Source organism: Stegostoma tigrinum, chromosome 10 (genome assembly GCF_030684315.1).
Source record: "Stegostoma tigrinum isolate sSteTig4 chromosome 10, sSteTig4.hap1, whole genome shotgun sequence".
Taxonomy (NCBI): domain Eukaryota; kingdom Metazoa; phylum Chordata; class Chondrichthyes; order Orectolobiformes; family Stegostomatidae; genus Stegostoma; species Stegostoma tigrinum.
In genome coordinates, this window is record NC_081363.1 from 81,961,882 (window position 1) to 81,982,750 (window position 20,869).

Sequence of the window (20,869 nt, forward strand, 5' to 3'; positions counted from 1 at the left end):
GTTACTTTGCTTCATCTAATCCAAGGTCCTTTCATAAGGGATGTTAATGTACAGGGCACCAAAACTATAAAAGTGGTTCTTGAGTGGAATGGGAAAATGTTTTGGCCCATTTCATTGTTTACTTGATCACCCATTCCTTTCTCCCAGTAGAGCATGGCCTGAGGATGCACCTGAGGGTATTTGATTGATAGGGCTTAACCTCCAAGCGATGCCCTGGTATGTGATTGGCACTATGATGAAATACCTGATTCCTGCTCAAGGGCACAAAGTAGGTGTTACATTTGTCATCAAAGACTGGGCTAGGGAGCCCAAAATCTGAATATCAATTCTGATCTTTATTCCAAGTGGAAAATTTATTTGTTGACGAATGAGGTAGGATTGAGCCTGACTGTGATGCCTGGTGTTGTTGCCCAAAACTCAATTGCCCCAAAGTTACACAAGAAATTATTATTACTTTGGCCATAGTTACAGCTGCCTGTAACAATCAGATTGTTGGTTTGTCAGATCTAACACTTTCAAGGAAGGAGTAAAAAAAAATTCATAAAATGGGATTAAATTTTAAACTGCTTTTCAGTAGAATTTTTTTCAGTATAGGCACAGAAGTAAAATTTCACTTCACTGAGATTGAGAGAAAGGATGGTCATTATAAATGAGTGTTCCACCCCAGTTAACTAATACGTTATGTGCAGCTCCTCTACAGAGGGATTGCAGCTGTTCTTGGAGGAGGGAAACAATTCATTTCCAAGAGCATTTAGAAGCCAAGGGCCAGAAACAAAAATTAATGCAGTGAGTGGTGAAGAAAAGCTGTTTGAATTCCTGTGGTGATAATGGGAACTGCAGATGCTGGAGAATCCAAGATAATAAAAAGTGAGGCTGGATGAACACAGCAGGCCCAGCAGCATCCCAGGAGCACAAAAGCTGACGTTTCGGGCCTAGACCCTTCATCAGAGGGTCTGGGCCCGAAATGTCAGCTTTTGTGCTCCTGGGATGCTGCTGGGCCTGCTGTGTTCATCCAGCCTCACATTTTATTATCTTGAATTCCTGTGGTGCTCTGTCAAAGACTAGCCCAAAAAACTGGAAGGTTTACCAAGAGGGTAGGCAGTACTGAATAGGAAGATCTGTTTTTATCCAGCCACGAGACACTATTTTCTACAAATGATCTATTTCTCAGCTGCAGTTGTGAAGACCTTCTGGGTATGATTGTACAAGTACTGGTATATGGCCCAAGTTGGAATTGTCTGAGACTGTAATATTTGTGTTACTGGGCTTGTTGTCAATAGATTGTGATTTCAAATCTCCCTGTGGCAGTTTGAGAATTTACATTTACTTTAAAAACCAAGAAATAAAAGAAAGTGGTAGTATCAGTAAAGATGTACATGCAACTATCAGATTGTAATAAAAACTCAACTGGATCGCTGTAGTCCTTTCATGAAGGAAACATTTCATCATTACTTTTAGTGTATGTGACACCCAAGAGGGAACATTCCACTCTTGGACATCCCAGATGTTCTCCTACTTCAAGGGCTGCAACTCCGCCCCCCTCGCCAATCCATTGATCCACAATGCCCTCAAACGCATCTCTTGCATTTCCTGCACTTCTGCCCTCAAAACTACTCCGCCAAAATTTTTCTGAAGAAGGATCTCGACCCGAAACGTTAGCTTCCCTGCTCCTCTGATGCTGCTTGGCCTGCTGTGTTCATCCAGCTCTACACCTTGTTGTCTCAGATTCTCCAGCATTGGCAGTTCCTACTATCTCTCCCAAGAATCCCCCTGGTCCTCGCTACCACCTCACCAACCTCTGCATTCCGCACGTTATCCTTTGCCACTTCCGCCACCTGCATTCCAACTCCACCACCAAAGAGATATTTCTTTCCCCACCCCTATCTGCCTTTCATAGCGACCACTCAGTCCACGACTCTGCTTGATCCACAGTCCCCACAATCCCACCACACCTGCCACCTTTCCCTGCAACTGCAGGAGGTGCTACACCTGCCCCTACACCTCCCCTCTTAGCTCCATCCAAGGCCCAAGATAAACTTTCCAAGCCTGACAGGGGTTCACCAGTACATCCTCCAACGTGGTCTACTCTATCCATTGCTCCTGATGTGGCCTCCTCTGCATCGGTGAGACCAAGTGCAGACTCAGTGACCGATTTGCGGAGTATCTGCATTCTGTATGCTGTAATCAACAATGCCTTCCAGTTGACAACCAATTTAACTTACCCTCCCACTCCCCTGGTGATATGTCCATTCTGGGCCTCAACCAGTGTGACAATGTCACCACATGCAAATTGGAGGAACAGCAGCGCCTCGTATTCCCCCTGGAGAGCCTACAGCCCAATTGCCTGAACACAGAATTCACCAATTTCATAATCTCCCCATTCCAGTCTCATCCCTGCATCCTTGACCTGACACAACCTTCTTTCCTAACTATCCGCCCCACCCCTCCCACTGACCAATCCACCCACTGACTACCCCCTACCTGCATCCACCTCTCACCATCACACCGACCCTTCCTCAAACCCACCCCTCCTCCCTCTATTTATTTCCCAGCTCCCTTCCCCTTCTGCAGTTCTGATGAGAGGTCCCGACCCAAAATGTTGACTTTCCTGCTCCTTTGATGTTGCCTGACCTGTCGTGTTCCTCCAGCTCCACAATGTATTGACAGTTAAGAAACATGTTATGTATTCATTTGCCTGGTGTTTCAGAGTCTCTGAATTGCCACCCTTGGGCTCCTATCATTTCTGAACACTTCATGGCAAGCTTGACTAAAGCAAGACAAACATAGTGGCCTTAACTGTGCCTCTGTCAGGACCTGGGGTTTAACTAAAGTGTTGCTCTCTCCGTTTTTGTGCAGCTATTTTCACAGTCTGCTAGATTTCTGATGAATTTCAAGTCACAGAAGACTCGAATTACTGCTTTTTGTCAAGTCACCTCTCAGCTGTTTTTACCCGGAGCCGAATTGCAGCAGAAACAAGGGGAAAGAAATCAGTATTGGAAGAAGCATAACAATTAAATTAAAGTACAAATGCAATCATGAGTATCAAACTTTACTAGTTAAGGTCTATCTCTTTTCTAAATACTCACCTCTGAAATGTGTTAATAAACAATTTCTGTGCTGAACTGCATCTGCCAGTTTTCCAACTAACGTCTTCTTGCATAAACTTCACTACGATTTGCAATCCTTTCAGCATCATGCCTTCTCAAGGCCGAGCTACATCTCTCCGTTACCACACTGCAGTGAAAGAGGCCCTTTGGCCCACTGAGCCCATTCTGTTCATCAAACAGCTATCTACATAAATCCAATTTCCCAGCACTTAGCCTATGTCCTCACCGTCTATGGCATTTCAAATGTTTGTCTAAATATTTCATAAATGTTCTAATGGATCCTGCCTCCACCACGGTTTCAATCATTGAGTTCCAGATACCCACCACCCTCTGTTTTTTAAGAATATTCTCCTTAAATCCTCCTACTGTTCACCTTAAATTTACACCACCTGGCTATTGACCCCGCGACTAAGGGGAAATGTTTATTCTTATTGACCCTATCTATGTCACTTATAATTACATGGACCTTAATCAGAATTCTCTTTAGCCTTCGATTAGCTTCCCAAAGAAAGCACACTTCCCAACATTGTCCCTCTTCACAACTGAAATTTGCTCCAGCCCAGGTAACACTCAGGTGAGTCTCACCTGTACCTTCTTGAATCTTCAATGCAATAACATCCTTACTATAGTATGGTGACCAGAACCAAACACCTTAATCCAGCTGCAACCTAAGTAACTGCCTATGCAACTCCATCATAACTTGTCAGCTCAAATATCCACTGCCTCGAGAAATAAAGGCAAATATCCCATATGCCTTCTTATCCACTCTACGCACCTGTCCTATTGCCTTCAAGGACCTATATACATGCACACCAAGAGTCCTGCTGTTTGTCAAAACAGCCAAGGTTTTATCATTCTTTGGGTCCACACTTGTCTTATTTACCCTGATTTGCAGTCTCATTCCTGCTTTTAAAGTACGTTCACATTTAGTAATGTCACAGATTCTGTCCAGGATTAAAGATACTCTGGTTTAATTTCCTTGGTCATTCTTGAGATGTCAATATGCTAAGTGTCTGGGATAGTTTTTATTTGCAGAATTTATATTATGCATATCCTTCACACACAGCATTTTTCTGGATAATAAATCTGACTCGTATTAGCAGAATTTGCTGCAGTTTTTGTTGCAACAGGGTTGGAGTTTACTGCTTTGACTGATCTATCATTTTAGTTACGTGCACTAATTTAAGCAATAAACTCTCTTAGATCGATTCCCAGTGTCGTCCTACATTCTCTGTTCACTCATTTATTCCAACTACACTGACAACAGAAAGTTTCTGGATCCTTCAATGTGCTTCTGTGTAAGAATTTGTTCCCTTCTCACAATCTGGCTGTGCTTGTACTGTGGAAATGCCAATTTAAGATACACAATCACTCAAAATCACGCTAAGCATTCTCGGAAGAAGGCAGAGGAGGGGATTCCCGTTGCCAAGCTGACAAACAGTCACCCTGAGTCATTGACATCTCTTAAAGCAGTCACCAAGAAAGCAATACAGAATAGAAAATGCCACTGGACAACACAGGTTTGGGTCTGATCAATTGATTACCACTCGTTTCAATGTCAATTCAGGCAGAAGCAGACCATTCAGCCCAAGATGTCTGAGCTGGTGTTTATGCTCCAGCAAATCTCACATCATCCTCGTGTAACTGTATCAGTCTAATTTAGGCTTCCCATAGATTAGTAAATATTACTTACCTCAATTATTACATTCGTTATTGAGTTCTACATGCTCACACCCTATAGGTAAAGACGTTTCTCCTGAATTCCCTACTTGATTAATGAGTAACTATTGTTTATCCATGTTGGTGATTGTAATGAGGTCAGCCAGCTGGACCTCAGAATATGAGTTCCCTGATTGGACCAGGTTAACAGCCCCAACCAGGAAGTCCCAGCTGACAGATAAAATGAATGACTTTAGAGATTCTGACACTCTGGCTGCTGATGACACTGTGCCAGAGTCAAGGACTTCCCATGTGTGAATAAAGGGTGACTTGGTGACAGGATACCGGCCTCTGTGGAGTTATTTCAGATGAGCCCTAGTTTTGGTCTCCCAATAGTCAGAAAAATAATGTTGGGAAATGTGAATCTAAGACAGGATCTGACTACTTGTACAATGAAGTTAATGGAAGCAATGAAAGTAAGTGGGCAAGTGTAGTGCAGCAATCAGCTAGCAAGGCAAATGGTGTGTTGGCTTTCATTGCAAGATGATTTGATTCAGAAGTAGGAGTGTCTTACTGCAGTTATACAAGGGTTTGGAGCAACGTTCCCTCTAAGCTGATCTAAAGCTTTGCATACAATAATGACATCAGCACACTAGTTGTGGTCTTGATTTACAGTTCCGGAAGTCATTGCCATGCATGGACTTTGGAGGTCATCGCATGAGGGTAAATCAAATAATTGAGAAGACAAGAGGAATGTTGGACCTTCATTGAAGGGTGTGATGAAGTATAAAAGTAGAGAGGCTTTGATACAATTGTAAAGGGGCAAAATGAGACCACATCTGGAATACAGTTCTGATCTGCATACTTAAGGAGCGATAGTTGATATAGTTCAGAGAAGGTTCATTAAGCTGATTTCTAGGATGAAAAGATTGTCTCATGAGGAAAGGTTGAGCAGGTTTGGCATGGTTGTCATTGGAATTTAGAAGAATAAGGGGATTTGACAGGGTAGATGCTGAAAGAATATTTTCCCTTTAGAGCTAGGTGATACAGTTTCCATGTTATGCTTAAGATGTAGATGAGTTGGAGTTTCTTCTCTCAGAACACATTTGCTATTAAGAATTATTTACCCTGGCAAACAGTGGAGGTTGCGTCATTGAATCTATTCAAGGCTGAGTTAGACAGATTCTTGATAAACAAAGGAGTTAAGTTTTACAGGCAAAGACTGACAAAAAGCCTTACAGGTACAAGAGATCAGCCATGATCTTATAAATTGACAGAGCATGCTCAAGAGTCCAGTTGGCCTACCTCTGCTCCTACTGTTTATGCTTTTATATCTTTGCATCATAATGTCTGGAATGCCACAAAGACCAAAGTGTATTTTCAGGCATTCTACAATTATCACTTGCGATCTTTAACATTAGCTGGTCTAGCTTTCTGTAGTTCGAATAATATGTGATTGTGATGAAATGATCAGTTTCTGTGTTAGTAAAGAGGTTATTCCAATCTTAATCCATTTCTGTCTGGAATATCATGAATGGTTCTTTAGCTTGCTTAGTTTGATGTTCATTATAAGCACCATAGTAGCTGATGTGGTCCTTAATCTCACTGCTTGCATTTTTCCAGTAGAGGACATCCTTTCATCACTACTTCCTGTGGCGCTTGAAGAGTTACATCTGTTTGTGTAATTTGCTACCTTTATTAATGACTCACAAGCTGTCAATGTCCTGTTCAAGGTTGCAGACCAAAATTTAATTATTCTGTTTTGTTATATATCTGCTGGCTTTCTAACAGCTATAAAAATTCACTCAATTCCAGCTGCGCAGATCAAGTACCATGTTTCATGTGATGTGTAAAATGGTTACAGAACTTAAAGCTTTATTTACATTAATGCAGCGAGTATGATAATTCATAGCGTTCTAAGGAATTTATTCGAACACTTTCCAGCAGGAGCCATCAGACATGGTAACACAGTGGCCCTGAGGTCAAGAACGCTTCCCGCTATTGGTAACCTAGCTGAGGTCATGTACTGTAATACAGACACGAATTCAAAGCTAGCAGAGTCATACAGCACAAAAACCAGACTCTTTGGTCCAACTCATCCATACCGGCCATGTTCCCAAACTAAACTAGTCCCACTTGCTGCATTTGGCCAATATTCCTCTAAACCTTTCCTATTCATGAACCTGTCTGAATGTCCTTTAAAAGTTGCAACTGTACCTGTATCTACCATTTCCTCTGGCAGATCATTCATCATATGTGTGAAAAAGTTGCCCTTCAGGTCCCTGTTTAAATCTTTCTTCTCATCTTAAAAATATGTCCCCTAGTTTTGAACTCCTCCATCCTAGGGAAAGGCCTTTGCTATTCACCTTATCAATGTCCCTCGTAACTTTACAATTGGCCTTAGCTAACTTCCAAAGCTTGATCTTATTTTGAGAACCCCTTCCTAGAAAGTGCCAGGAGTGGACATGATACAGTAAAAATGCAGCACAGTTGTGTATGTCCACCACTGTGAACACCATTTGATAAGCAGGCACAAAGAAAGGGCACAGGAATGATACATAGTCATCTGATAACCATAGCCAGAAAGGTTTTGAAATCTCGGAGATGAAAGGCAGGAAGAAACTTTTGTGCAAACACACAGAATGAAATCTGTCCGTGTATAAAGACTTGCTTTGACACACAAGCAGAAGGAATGCAGTAGCGGGATTTAAGGAGGGATTTAAGAGAGGAAAATCAAAGCGGCACCAGGAGTAAGGGCTACAAAGAAAAAAGACCAGGAACTCTTCGTATACTGTGTTCATCACTGCCGTTTGCCACTTTCTGGAGGACTTCAGTTGCTCTCTAATGCCTTACTGAAGGTGGCTAATTTGGGGTGTTTGCAGATCTTTATTTACTTTGTGGTTCAGTACAATGCTGCCCAATGCACCTATTCACTGAGTTATATATTACCTACTTTTCTCTTACTTCTGTTCTATGCAACATAATATTTTCACCGCATGCTTTGAGTTCCAAACTATAAGTAAAACACTGTGGTTGTTAGAGATGTAGAATAAAAACAATGTGCTTGAGAAACTCAGCAGCTTTGGCAGCATCTGTGGAGGGAGAAACAACATTAATGCTTCAAGTCCAACATGATAACTCTTTGGATTTGAAGAGAGGTGGAACACTGACAGTTTCGAGAAATTGACAAAGAGGACAGGGGTGAGTGACACAAAAGGGAAGATGGGGAAGGTTAGATGGTAAATGTAAAATAAATCATAAAACAAGAGGTAAAGGGTTAATGAGTTAGGGTTGTGACAACTCATTGGTACAGAGCAGATGTTAAATAACAAGAGTAAAGTTCAGTTCAGCAAAATCATGAAAACAAGATACAGACGCTGGGATTAAAAGAAAATTGAAATGGAAAGCAGGGATTAAAGTTCGAAGTTATTTGAACTCAATGTAGAGCCCAGAAGGTTAAATGGAAATTGAGGTGCTGTTCCTTTAGCTAGTATGAGCCTTCAGTGGAACACTGCAGCAGGCCTAAGGTAGGAATGTGAGCACCAGAATAAGATGATGCGTTGATATGGCAAACAAATGGAAGGTTGAGATCATGCACCGTGGGCTGAGTGGAGGTGATCTGTAATTTAGTCTACCTATTACATTCATGAGTATGAATACTGTAGACTATATTCATCTGGAAGAACATTTTGGGGCTTTGGACAGTGAGGAGGGAGGATGTATAAGGGCAGGTTTATTTATGTTTGTATTTCACAAGAAGCTGTCGTGGGAGTGGGAATTGAGGTGATTGAAGCAATAGAAAAGTGGACCAAGGATTTACAAAGGGACTGGTCACTTCAGAATACTGAGAGGACAGAGAAGGGCAAGATGTGTTTGATGGTGGCATCATGATGGAGGTGAGAGAAATGGTGGAGGATGATGTTTTGAATACAGAGGCTAATAAGATGGAAACTAAGGACAAAAGGATCCCTATCATGGTTGTAGAAGGTTGGGGGAGAGTTGATGGCAGAAACGCAGGTAACTTAACTTTATTCATTTGAAGGTATAGATATCACTGACCAGGCCAACTTTGTTGCCCATCCTTAAGTGCTCTTCAGAAGGTGGTGATGAGTTGCTTCAACTACTGCACCCCATCGGTCGTCGAAACATCCATGGTGCTTTTAGGGAGAGCATTCACGATTTTGATCAGGGAACAGTGAAGCGATGGTGATGCTGTCACGAGTCAGACAGGTGTAAGGCTTGGAAGGGAGCTTGTTGGCACTGGTGTCCCCATGTATATGCAATCCCTGGCTTTCCAGGTGATAGGGACTGTGTGTTCGGAAGATGCCGTTGGAGGAGCTTTGGTGAGTTGTGAGTAAATAAATGTAGTCATCATTTTGCTGAAAAAGAGTTGTGGGGATGGAGAGGAGGGGAGTAAAGGTAGGACTGGGAAAAAGAATGTTCCAAAAAAACCCACAAAAAAGAGGGTCACAACTTAAAGCCTGCGCAGTTTCCATTGTCGCAAATTAACTTGACAGAAGCGAGACAAGTTAAAGGAGAAATAGTTCATGAGAGATCAAGCATGGCCAGGTGGAAGAGATGGTGGTGATGGGTGAGGTTGTTTGGGGCTGTCTTCAAGGAAGAAGCCGAAAGGCCTCTGACAATCCTGGTGTGGAGTGACTGGACATCCATTATGAAAAGTAGGTAGTCTATGAAATTTTTTAAATGATATAGAGCATCAGAAGAATCATGACGGGGTGACAGGAGAAGTGGAAAGAAAAAAGTAGCATCAAGGTTGGAAGAAGTAAGTAATTAAATACCAAAAATGTTTAGCATGAATCTCAAGAGTTGAATAATTTTAACTTGTTTGCATTGGTAGTTGGGAAGAAATACTGTTTCTCTAATGAGATGCCACAGACCTTAATTCAACATTGGGGATAGCAAGAACTGCAGATGCTGGGGTCAGGGTCAATATAGTGTGGAGTTGGAGCACCACTGAAGATCAGGCAGCATCAGAGGAGCAGCAAAATTGGGTTTTGGGTTTACACCCTTCATCGGGACTCAACCTTCTGTTGCATAACTTGCAAAAAGCATAGGCTGAACTAAAACTACTAATTTCAGAAGTGGTAAATGGCATGAAGGTGATGTTAAAGGTAACTTTTCCTATTAGAATCATGGTTCTAGGAAAAAAAACACCTCTGTATGGAAAGGAATGCTTGTGGAATAGAGCTAGGAAATAGTTACTATACTACTGTCTGGGATATTATTAAGAAAACATAGTTTTGCTACACCTTATAAATGAATGTTTTTTAAAAAAATATTTTCAGTATCATTTCTTTGGGGATAGATTTAACTACCATGATTCGACTAGAGGGTATTAGTATTGGTTTTAATTGTTATCTAATTCTTTGAAATACTGGCCTCATAGTTTCATGAATTTCAGTCAGTAAACAGAATATGATAATACCACTCTCTTGTTGAATTATAGAATCATACACCACAGAAAGTCATTTAGCCCCTCATGCAGATGCTGTCTCTTTGAAAGAGCTATCAATTCATCATGCTCTTCTGCTGGCTGAACAGGCTGGAGTTATTCTCCCTAGAGTTTCAGAGGCTAAGAGGTTATAGAAGTTTATAAAGTCATGATGGGCACGGATAGGATAGATAGGCGAGGTCTTTTCCCTAGGGTGGGTTAGTCCAAAAATAGAAGGCACAGGTTTAAGGTGAGAGCTACCTACCATCCCACCAGCATCCACATCCAGAAGATCATCAGATGCCATTTATGACACCACCAGGCACACGTTACCCTCCCCTCCCTTGTCTGCCTTCTGCAGAACCGTTCACTCTAAGACACCCTGGACAACTCTTTCTTCACTACCAACATCCCTCCACAGCCCCATGGTACCCTTTCCTGCAACTGTCGTAGGTGTAACTCCTGCTCACTTACCTCCTCCCACCTCAGTACCCAAAGGCCCAAGCATACCTTCCAGGTGAAGCACTTCCCGTCATCTCATCTATTGCATTTGCTGCTCACAATGTGGTCTCCTCTACATTTGGGGAAACAAAGTGTAAGCTGGGTGACCACTGCACAGAACCTCTATGATCTGCTTGCAAAAGAGACCCTGAGTTATCTGTTGCCTGCCATTTTAACACACCACCCTGTTCCCTGGCCGACATTTCTGTCTCAGGCTTGCTGCAGTGTTCCAGTGAAGCTAAGTGCAAGCTTGAAGAATAACACCTCATTTTCTGCTTGGGGACCCTGCAGCCTTCGGGACTCAGTATTGAATGCAATAATTATAGGGCATGTCCTAGCCCCCTACCCTACACACAAGGACTTCTTATCACAGTCTGCCATCAATCACTGTCTACTGTGAGTCACTAATACTCCAATTAACAGCTATTCACTCTCCTAGCCAGATTGTTATCAACTCCTTTGTCTATCCAACTGCTCTTTTCTCCCTTTGGGCTCTATTCCCACCTATCGTTTACTCCTTTCATCCCCCACACCACCACCCCCCCACCCCCCACCCCCACCCTATTTTCTGCATTTAAACTGACATTTTCCTAGCTACCATCAGTTCTGAGGTAGGGTCACCAGACCTGAAACATTAACTCTGATTTTTTTTTCCACAGGTGCTGCCAGACCTGCTGCACTTCTCCAGCTTCTCTGTTTTTGTTCCTGATTTACAGCATCTGCAAATCTTTCAGTTTTTATTTAGGGGTTAGAGGGATATGGGCTAAATGGGACTAGATTTCGATAGGTTATCTGGGTCAGCATGGACAAGTTGGACCGAAGGGTCTATTTCTGTGCTGTATACCTCTGTGACTGTATTTCACTATAGTCCTGAAAATATTTCTTTTTCCGTTATTTACCCAACTTCTTTTTGAAATTACAGTTGAATTTGTGTCCATGACTTTTTCAGATTGTACTCACTACATAAATATAATTTTCCATATCTCTGTTCAGGTTCTTTTGCCAAATTAGCTTCAATCTGTCTTCTGGTTACTGACCCTCTTGACCAGTAGAAACAATTTCCCACTTTTCACAAAGTCAAAACGTCCCCTCAAATCAATGACATTCACAGGGCAATTTAAGGTCAGCATTGTTGCTATGGGACAGAAGTCCCATCTAGGTCAGGGTAAAGGAAAGCAGACTTCTTTCCCAAAAGCTATTAGGGAATTCAATCAACTTTTTTTTTAATAAGAATCTGACAATTTCTAGCCACTTTTACTGATGTTAGTTTTGTTTTAAAATTCCAGTTTCTGCAGTTGAACTCAAATTAAAAATAAAGAACTGTAGATGCTGGAAATCTGTAACAAATGCAGAAACAGATGGAGAAAGGTTGCTGACGTGCTCACTGAGCTGGCTTCTTGTTCAGATGTTTCGTTACCATGGAAGGTGACATCACCAGAGGGGCCTCCGATAAAGCAACGTTATTCTACTCTGCTTGGAACTTATACTGTCTGGTCCATTATAGTGAGTACTGTCAGTTTGGTCACCTAGCATGGTGATGAAATGTCTGAAGAAAAACAAGCCAGCTTGGCGAGCAAGTCAACAATCTCATCCACAACCCAAGCTACAGATCTTTGCCCAATCTTTAAGCTGATGGAGAAACTCAGCAGGTCTAGTAGTATCTGTGGACAGAAGGCAGAGTCAACATTTTGAATCCAGTGACCTACCACAGCTATTGTCAGAGATGCTGAGTTCCTCCAGTATCATCTGTTCAAATTTAAAAATGTTGTTTTCCTTTCACTTTGATGTTCCTGGTAAATTTCCACTTTTGTTTCAGATCTTCAGTATCCACAATTCTTTGTTTTAATTTTTAATCAGAGTTCAGCTGGAAAATCTGGAAATAACAAGAAAAATTACAATAAAATGTGAGACAACAAGGTGCAGAGCTGGATGAACACAGCAGGCCAAGCAGCGTGAAGAAGGGTCTAGACTCGAAACTCTGCTCCTCTGATGCTGCTTGGCCTGCTGTGTTCATCCAACTCTACACCTTGTTGTCTCAGATCCTCCAGCATCGGCAGTTCCTACTATCTCTGCAACAATAAAATGTGAGCATTGTTGATTTGAAAAAAAAGACACATTTTATTGTTGCAGAGATAGTAGGAACTGCCGATGCTGGAGGATCTGAGACAACAAGGTGTAGAGTTGGATGAAAACAGCAGGCCAAGCAGCGTGAAGAAGGGTCTAGACTCGAAATGTCAGCTTTCCTGCTCCTCTGATCCTGCTTGGCCTGCTGTGTTCATCCAACTCTACACCTTGTTGTCTCAGATCCTCCAGCATCGGCAGTTCCTACTATCTCTGCAACAATAAAACGTGTCTTTTTTTTAACATCAACAATGCTCAGGTTCTGTACTACCAAATGACTGACTATATATCTGAGCCAGAGATACAATAAAGACCAAAATTAGGTTATCAACAACATATTTTGACTTACAGGTAAGTTAAAAACAAGTAAACTGTTTAACAAGTTTCTCCAAGAAGGCATTAAATGCAAATTGTGCCAGATTTCATTTTCTTATTGATAATGCTAAATGAGACATTGTCCCACAATTGAACGAGTATTTATACAAGATGAGATTGAATAGATTGATAGTAGGGTTACCAATTTAGATCATGCTCTACACTGCACTTGGTCTGAAGTGTACAGATTTCTCCTGTCCTTTGATTTGATCTGTTTAAGACAGAATATTGCTTTGGTAGGTAACCATACCATAAACAGTACACATCTGAATTTGCATTTGAAACCTACTGTCAGTGGTAGCAGTTTCACAACGTAACTAACAATACAGCTGAACATGTCATAAATCTCTCAGGGTTAACCTGCCCAGCTTAAATTGCATTTCTGCATTTCAGTAGTATGGTTATTGATGCACATTGTTCATTCTGTTGTAGCACTCCTGCACCTCGTTGATGAAATTCCTAACAGCCCTTTCACAATCCTTTGATATCCAGGAGTTATGAACAGTGAAGTACTTTGAAGTATAGTCAACATCGCAATTTAGGTAAGATAGCTAATGTGTACACAGCAAGCTCCCACAGTCTGACTTTTTAAGAATGGTTTTGATTGAGGGGTAAATAGTAGTCAGGAACCTCATGGTATTCCTTTGTTTATTTTCTTTTTGAAGTTTTTCTTTCTGAGAGGCTGAAGGAGGTTTAATATGATTTTGGTTTAAATTTTATCAGGAGTAGAATGCCTCCCACAGCATATTACTCTCTCAGTATGACACTAGGAATATAAAACAGCTGATGTGCTTAAATCTGCAACCTTCTGAGATAATGTTGAAGATTCAGATCTTATTGTAATATTGCAGTCTTCTTTTAAATGGATCTCTGTGATTTGAAAGGACTGGTATCAGTTGCAGCTGGAGTGGAAGTTGGAGGAATGTTAGGGTTACTGTTATCTGAATAAATATTTGGCCAGGTACCAGTGATTCTACCACAAAAGCTGTTTCATTCTCAAAGTAATTGTATAGGAATTTCCTTCTTTACGGGTTAGTCATGTGCATGCAGTTTTTTTGCTGCTGGATTTTTGTCAAGTTTATACAACGATATACAAATCATAAATCCATCAGTAGCACCAATTCACAATGTGCCACCTAATTGCAGATCAGATGAGGCTGAGAAGATACTTGCGTAAGGACTAGTCTTTCAGCTCCCGTGATTGGGCTGAAAGGTGACTTGTGTATTATCAGACTTAAATGATCACTTTGAGATAATGCAACAAGGTAGCACCTGTAGCACTTGAGGCTGTACTACAGGCATCTGTATACAAGATAAACAAGATAGCAATGAGATTTGTCTTCTGGCCTTGAACACTCTTAGTACTTGAACGGTGCCAGTGTTCACATTAAACAAATGCTGGTTGGTAAACCACTCCTGTGTCTCTAAAGGGAAAACTACATTAAGTAGCTATGTGTTCAAGAAATGCTACTATTTATTTCTTGCTGGCAGTGGCTGATAGATTCTTGTTTCTGAGTGAGAAGGTTGTGGGTTCAGATTCTATTGCAGAGATTTGAGTTGAAAATTTAGATTGACATCTCAGTGCAGTACTGGAGGGATTGTTGTTTATTGGATGAGATGATATCCAACATCCTGTTGGCTCCATTATGTGGCTGTAAAAGATTCCTTCTCTTTATTTTGAAGAGGAGCAGTGGGGTTTGCCATGGTCCCTAGCAAATGTATATCCCTCATGCAGCACCTAAAACACAATATGATCATGAACCGAGTTTTTTTTAAAAATGGAGCTTGCTGTTTGCAAATTGACTGCGATGTTTCTTACACCACAATGGTGACAATATCTCAGAATTATTATATTGGTTGTAATACTCTTTGGGATATTTCCAAATGGTGAAAGATCCTATGCAAATAAAAGTCTTCTTTTTTCCTTCTGAACTGCAGTTATCTTGGCCAGTCCTGAGTTGAAAATACCCGTAGTTTGTTTTGCAAGAAAAAGGAACAATTGAAAATCAGACATCAAAAGGCATTGCTTCATTTCCCTTATCCTCATAATATCTCTCAGAAAATTAATTATTCATTTGGTCTATGAGGAAATAATAATTGGAATTCTGTTGCAAGAATTAGAGCATTGAAATTACAGCTTCAATGAAACTGCTTCATATTACTCACTCCCAGAAATACACTACCATATTTGGAGAAATAACATACAATTTCTGGTTTGCAAGGAAATCTTTTCTTAAAGAAGTTACTAGCAAAGTGGATGAGTGAACCAGTATATGTGATGTGTTTGCTTTTTTAAAGAGTTTCTCAATGAAGCTTAACACAGGTTTGCAAGCAAAATTACATCAATTAGCATGGGGATAACATGCAGGCATGGATTTATGATTGGCAAACAAACAACAAAGCAATAAATAGGGCATTCTCAAGTTTGTAGGCTATAATTAGTAGTGTGTTGCAAGGTTCAGTGCTGAGACCCTGATGTTCCCAATCTGTGATCTGGATGCAGGTACAAATTGTACAGTTTCCAAGTTGGCAATGATAGAAAACTACTTGGAATGTGTGTTGTGCAAATGACGGAAAGAGGTTTCAAGGGGATTTGGATAGACTGAAAAAGAGAGCAAAAATGATACACAAAGAACGAGTAGTGTGGGATTATCCACTTTGGTGTGAGGAACAGAGAGGCAGTTTATTTCTTAAAATGGGAAGTTTTAGTTTCCAAAGGAACTTTGGTGTCCTTGTTCATAATTCACTAAAAGCGAGCATGCAGGTTAATCAAACAATTAGGAAGACAAGTGATACGTTGCCCTTTATGACAAAAGGATTTCAATATAGGAATAAAGCTTCAATTTTATGGAACCTTGGCAAGACCACACCTGGAACGTTGTGCATATTTTGGTCTCTTTACTTGGGGAAGGATATACTTTCTATAGAAGTGCAGTGAAGGCCACCCTCTGTCCTCTGAGGAGGCATTGAGGAGACTGGGTCTGTATTCCCTAGAGAGTTAAGAAGAATGAGAGATGATTTCTCTGATACTTAGAGAATGGTCTGGGCAGATGCAGAAAGAATGTTTCCCATATCTATGGGGGGAGGTTGATGGTGTTGTTGGTCTGGAACCAGTGGACACAGGTTTCAGAATAAAAGGTAAGCAATGTAAGACAGAGATGAGAAAGAGCTTCTTTGCTCAGACAGTACTGAACCTTTGGAATTCTCTGTGCCAGAAGCCTGTGCAAATTCAAGTATGAACAGGTTCATGAAAGAAATTGATAGATTTCTAGAAACTAATGACATTAAGAGAAATGGGGATAGTGCACAAAATGGCATTGAGGCAGATGATCAGCCATGAAATAGAACTGTGAAGCAGGCTTGATGGATGAATGAGAGATAAAAAGGTGTAGAGCTGATGAACACAGCAGGCCAAGCAGCATTAGAGGAGCAGGAAGGCTGACGTTTCGGGTCTAGACCCTTCTTCAGAAATGGGGGAGGGAAAAGAGGTTCTGAAATAAATAGGGAGGGGGGGGGGCGGATAGAAGATGGATAGAGGAGAAGATAGGTGGAGAGGAGACAGATGGGTCAAAGAGGCGGGGATGGAGCCAGTAAAGGTGAGTGTAGGTGGAGAGTTAGGGAAAAGATAGGTCAGTCCAGGGAGGACAGACAGGTCAAGGAGGTGGAATGAGGTTAGTGGGTAGGAGATGGGGGTGGGGCTTGAGTTGGGAGGAGTGGATAGGTGGGAGGAAGGACAAGTTAGGGAGGCGGGGATGAGCTGGGCTGGTTTGGGATGTGGTCGGGGGAGGGGAGATTTTAAAGCTTGTGAAGTCCACATTGATACCATTGGGCTGCAGGTTCCATGAGAAATATGAGGTGCTGTTCCCACAACCTTCGGATGGCATCGTTGTAGCACTGCAGGATGCCCAGGATGGACATGTCGTCCAAGGAGTGGGAGGGGGAGTTGAAATAGTTTGCGACTGGGAGATGCAGTTGTTTGTCGCAACTGAGCGTAGGTGTTCCCACAAAGTGCATTTAACCAAAAAATTAAAATCTTGAAGTACTTCAACTCTTCAGATATGCAAGTTTATGAATAACTTTAAAATAGTGATGATCAAATTGAAAAATGTTTATGTCATTAATGAATATCCCCAATTTTAAATCATCCATGAATATTGAATCTTCCATAGAGGGCATAGGTTTAAAGTGAGATGGGAATGATTTAAAGGGGACCTGACGGGCAACTTTTTCATGCAGAGGGTGGTGCATGTATGTAACGAGCTGCCAGGGAAAGTAGTGGAGTACAATTACAACATTTAAAAGACATCTGGATGGGTGCATGAATGAGAAAGGTTTAGAGAGATATGGGCCAAATGCTGGTAGATGGAACTGGATCAGGAACAGTTTAGGACATCTGGTCAGCATGGACAAGTTGGACTGAAGGGTCTATTTCTGTGATTTACAACTCTGTGACTGTGGCTCTATGCTGAGGGTCCAAGCTCTCTGGAATTCCTTTTCTAATCCTCTTCATCTCTTTGCCTCTCTTCTACTCCTTCGAGAAGCTTCTTAAACTAACCTATCCAACCAAGTTTAGTTCATCTGCCCTAATTTCTCAGTTTATACCTTTGGTGTCATGTTGTGTCCTATTGCAATGATGAATTAGTAAGCCAGAGAACACTTAAAAGCTGTGAATTAACAGTCCAGAAATTATTCTAATGTTTTGTCTCCAAATCATTATCAGGCAGATGACTGGCTGTTTCTACCAATTCAATTTTCTACGAATTATGCAATGTGACAGGAAAGTTAATAATCTCATAAAAGAAACTTTAGGGAATAGTGACCATAGGAGGATAGAATTTCCATTAAGTTTGAAAAAGATGCCTTTCAATTTGATTCTAGGTGTTAAATCTAAACAAGAACAATTATGAAGGTACGAACAGGGATTTAGCTGTAGTGGATTGGAAATGTACATTAAAAGATTTGATGGTAGGTAATGACTAATATTTAAAGAATTAATGCTGAATTTCAGAAAAAAATAGATATGTTCCTTTCAGCCTGAAAGACCGAACAGGAATGTGACAGAATCATGGCTAATGAAACAAGTTTAAAGATGGTATTAGATCAAAGAAGAAGGCTTATAAATTGCCAAAATGGAGTAGTAAGCTTGAGTATTGGGTGAAATTTTATAATGTGGCAGAGGAAGACAAAGAAATTGATAAAGATTTAAAAATTATGAAGGTAAACTAGCAACAAAAATAAGTTAAGATTTCTGTAAAGGTTCCTATAAGCGTGTATAAAGAATAAGATCAGCAAAGACAAGTGAGGGCTCACTAAACACAGAGACAGGGGATTTTATAATTGGAATTCAAGAAATGGCAAAGAAGCGAAATAAGTACTTTGCCTTTATTCATAGCAGAAGATATAAGCAGTTTCCTTGAATAATTGAGATCCAAGTACCTGAGAGTGAGGAGCTAGAAAAAAACAGTATTAGTGAAAAAGTAATTTGGAGCAATTAATGGGGTGGCAGATTCATAAACGGATAAACAGGTTAGATGTGGAAAGGATGTTTCCTCTGGCTGTGACAATCTAGACCTCAGGGCTAAGAGGCAAGCCCTCTAGGACTGAGATTAGGAACCATCTCTTCACTCAGAGTTTGGTGAATGTGGAATTCATCAGAGGTCTATGGAAGCTCAGTTATCAAGAAACTTCAAGGCAGAGACTAATGGATTTCTACTTCCTAATGACATAAGATACATGGGAATGGCAGAAGAATATAGTGTTGAGGGGATGAACAGCCATAATCTAGAATGACAGCACAGGCTTGAGTAGCCGAATGGTTAACTAGCGTGCCTACACTTCGATGTTCCTGAATTGCTTAGACATATTGGATTAGAGAGATTAAATACAGAGAATGGGAGAAATGTCTTTGACACAGAGGAATCTGAAGCTGTTACCTTACTAACCATTATCGGTACATGGAGCAGAGGCCATATTAGTACTTATGGATCAGTGGCTGGAAAATGTTGGTGGAGAAAAGGAGATGAAGGGATACAGGAAAGGGGTAGTCACATAGAATTAGGATTATTGCTCATTATGTGGAGGATATTTAAGTGACTCCTGGACATGTACATGGACAGCAGTGAATTGAGGGGAATGTAGGTTAGGTTATTTTATTTTTGGATTAGGATTATTCCACGGCACAACATCGTGGGCCGAAGGGCCTGTACTGTGCTGTACTTTTCTATGTTCTATGATAAACTAGTTGAGCCCAACAGTTTGCTTTTGCTTTATCATTTCTACATAATATCTGTGTAGTAGAATTCCTTCTATGGTGACCATACTGTAGGACCTTAACAACACTGACCCTCCATTCATATAATATCAGAATTTACGCGTCACATAGAACAGAGAACATAGAACATTACAGCACAGTACAGGCCCTTCGGCCCTCGATGTTGTGGCGACCTGTCATACCGATCTGAAACCCATCTAACCTACACTATTCCATGTACGTCCATATGCTTATCCAATGACGACTTAAAGTTGGCGAATCTACTACCGTTGCAGGCAAAGCGTTCCATTCCCTTACTACTCTCTGAGTAAAGAAACTACCTCTGACATCTGTCCTTTATCTTTCACCCCTCAATTTAAAGCTGTGCCCCCTCGTGCTCGCCGTCACCATCCTAGGAAAAAGGCTCTCCCTATCCACCCTATCTAACCCTCTGATTATTTTATATGTTTCAATTATGTCACCTCTCAACCTTCTCTCTCATGAAAACAGCCTCAAGTCCCTCAGCCTTTCCTCATAAGACCTTCCCTCCATACCAGGCAACATCCTAGTAAATCTCCTCTGCACCCTTTCCAAAGCTTCCACATCCTTCTTATAATGCGGTGACCAGAACTGTGTGCAATACTCCAAGTGCGGCCGCACCAGAGTTTTGTACAGCTGCAGCATAACCTCATGGTTCCGGAACTTGATCCCTCTATTAATACATAATATCTGTGTAGTAGAATTCCTTCTATGGTGACCATACTGTAGGACCTTAACAACACTGACCCTCCATTCATATAATATCAGAATTTACCCGTCACATAGAACAGAGAACATAGAAAAAAAAACACTGTATGCCTTCTTAACAGCCCTGTCAACCTGGGTGTCAACATAAGTGCCAGGCAATTACCATCTACAACAAGAGACAATGTAACCATTGCCTCTTGATTGTCAATGGCATTACTATTGTTGGATTCCCCCACTGTCAACATCCTAGAGTTAGCATTGACTTGAAATTGAATTGGAACAACCACGTAAACACTGTAGCTATCAGTTTAGAGACTAGGAATCCTGCACCGAGAATTCACCTGCAAATTCCCCAAAGCCTGTCCACTGTCTTTGAGACACAAGTCAGGGGTGTAACGGAATACTCCGACTTGCCTGGATGAGTGCAGCTCCAACAACATTCATGAAGCTTGAAACTATCCAAGACAATAGGACAGCCTGTTCAATTGGGCCCCCCCCCCCATTACCTTCAATAGACACTGTTTTCACCACCAACGCACAGTAGCAGCATTGTGTAGCATCTACAAGTTGCTTTGGAAACTTACCTAGACGCCTTCAAAAGTATTTTCCAAGCACATGACCTCTATGACCTCGAAGGGCAGAATCAGCAGATATTTG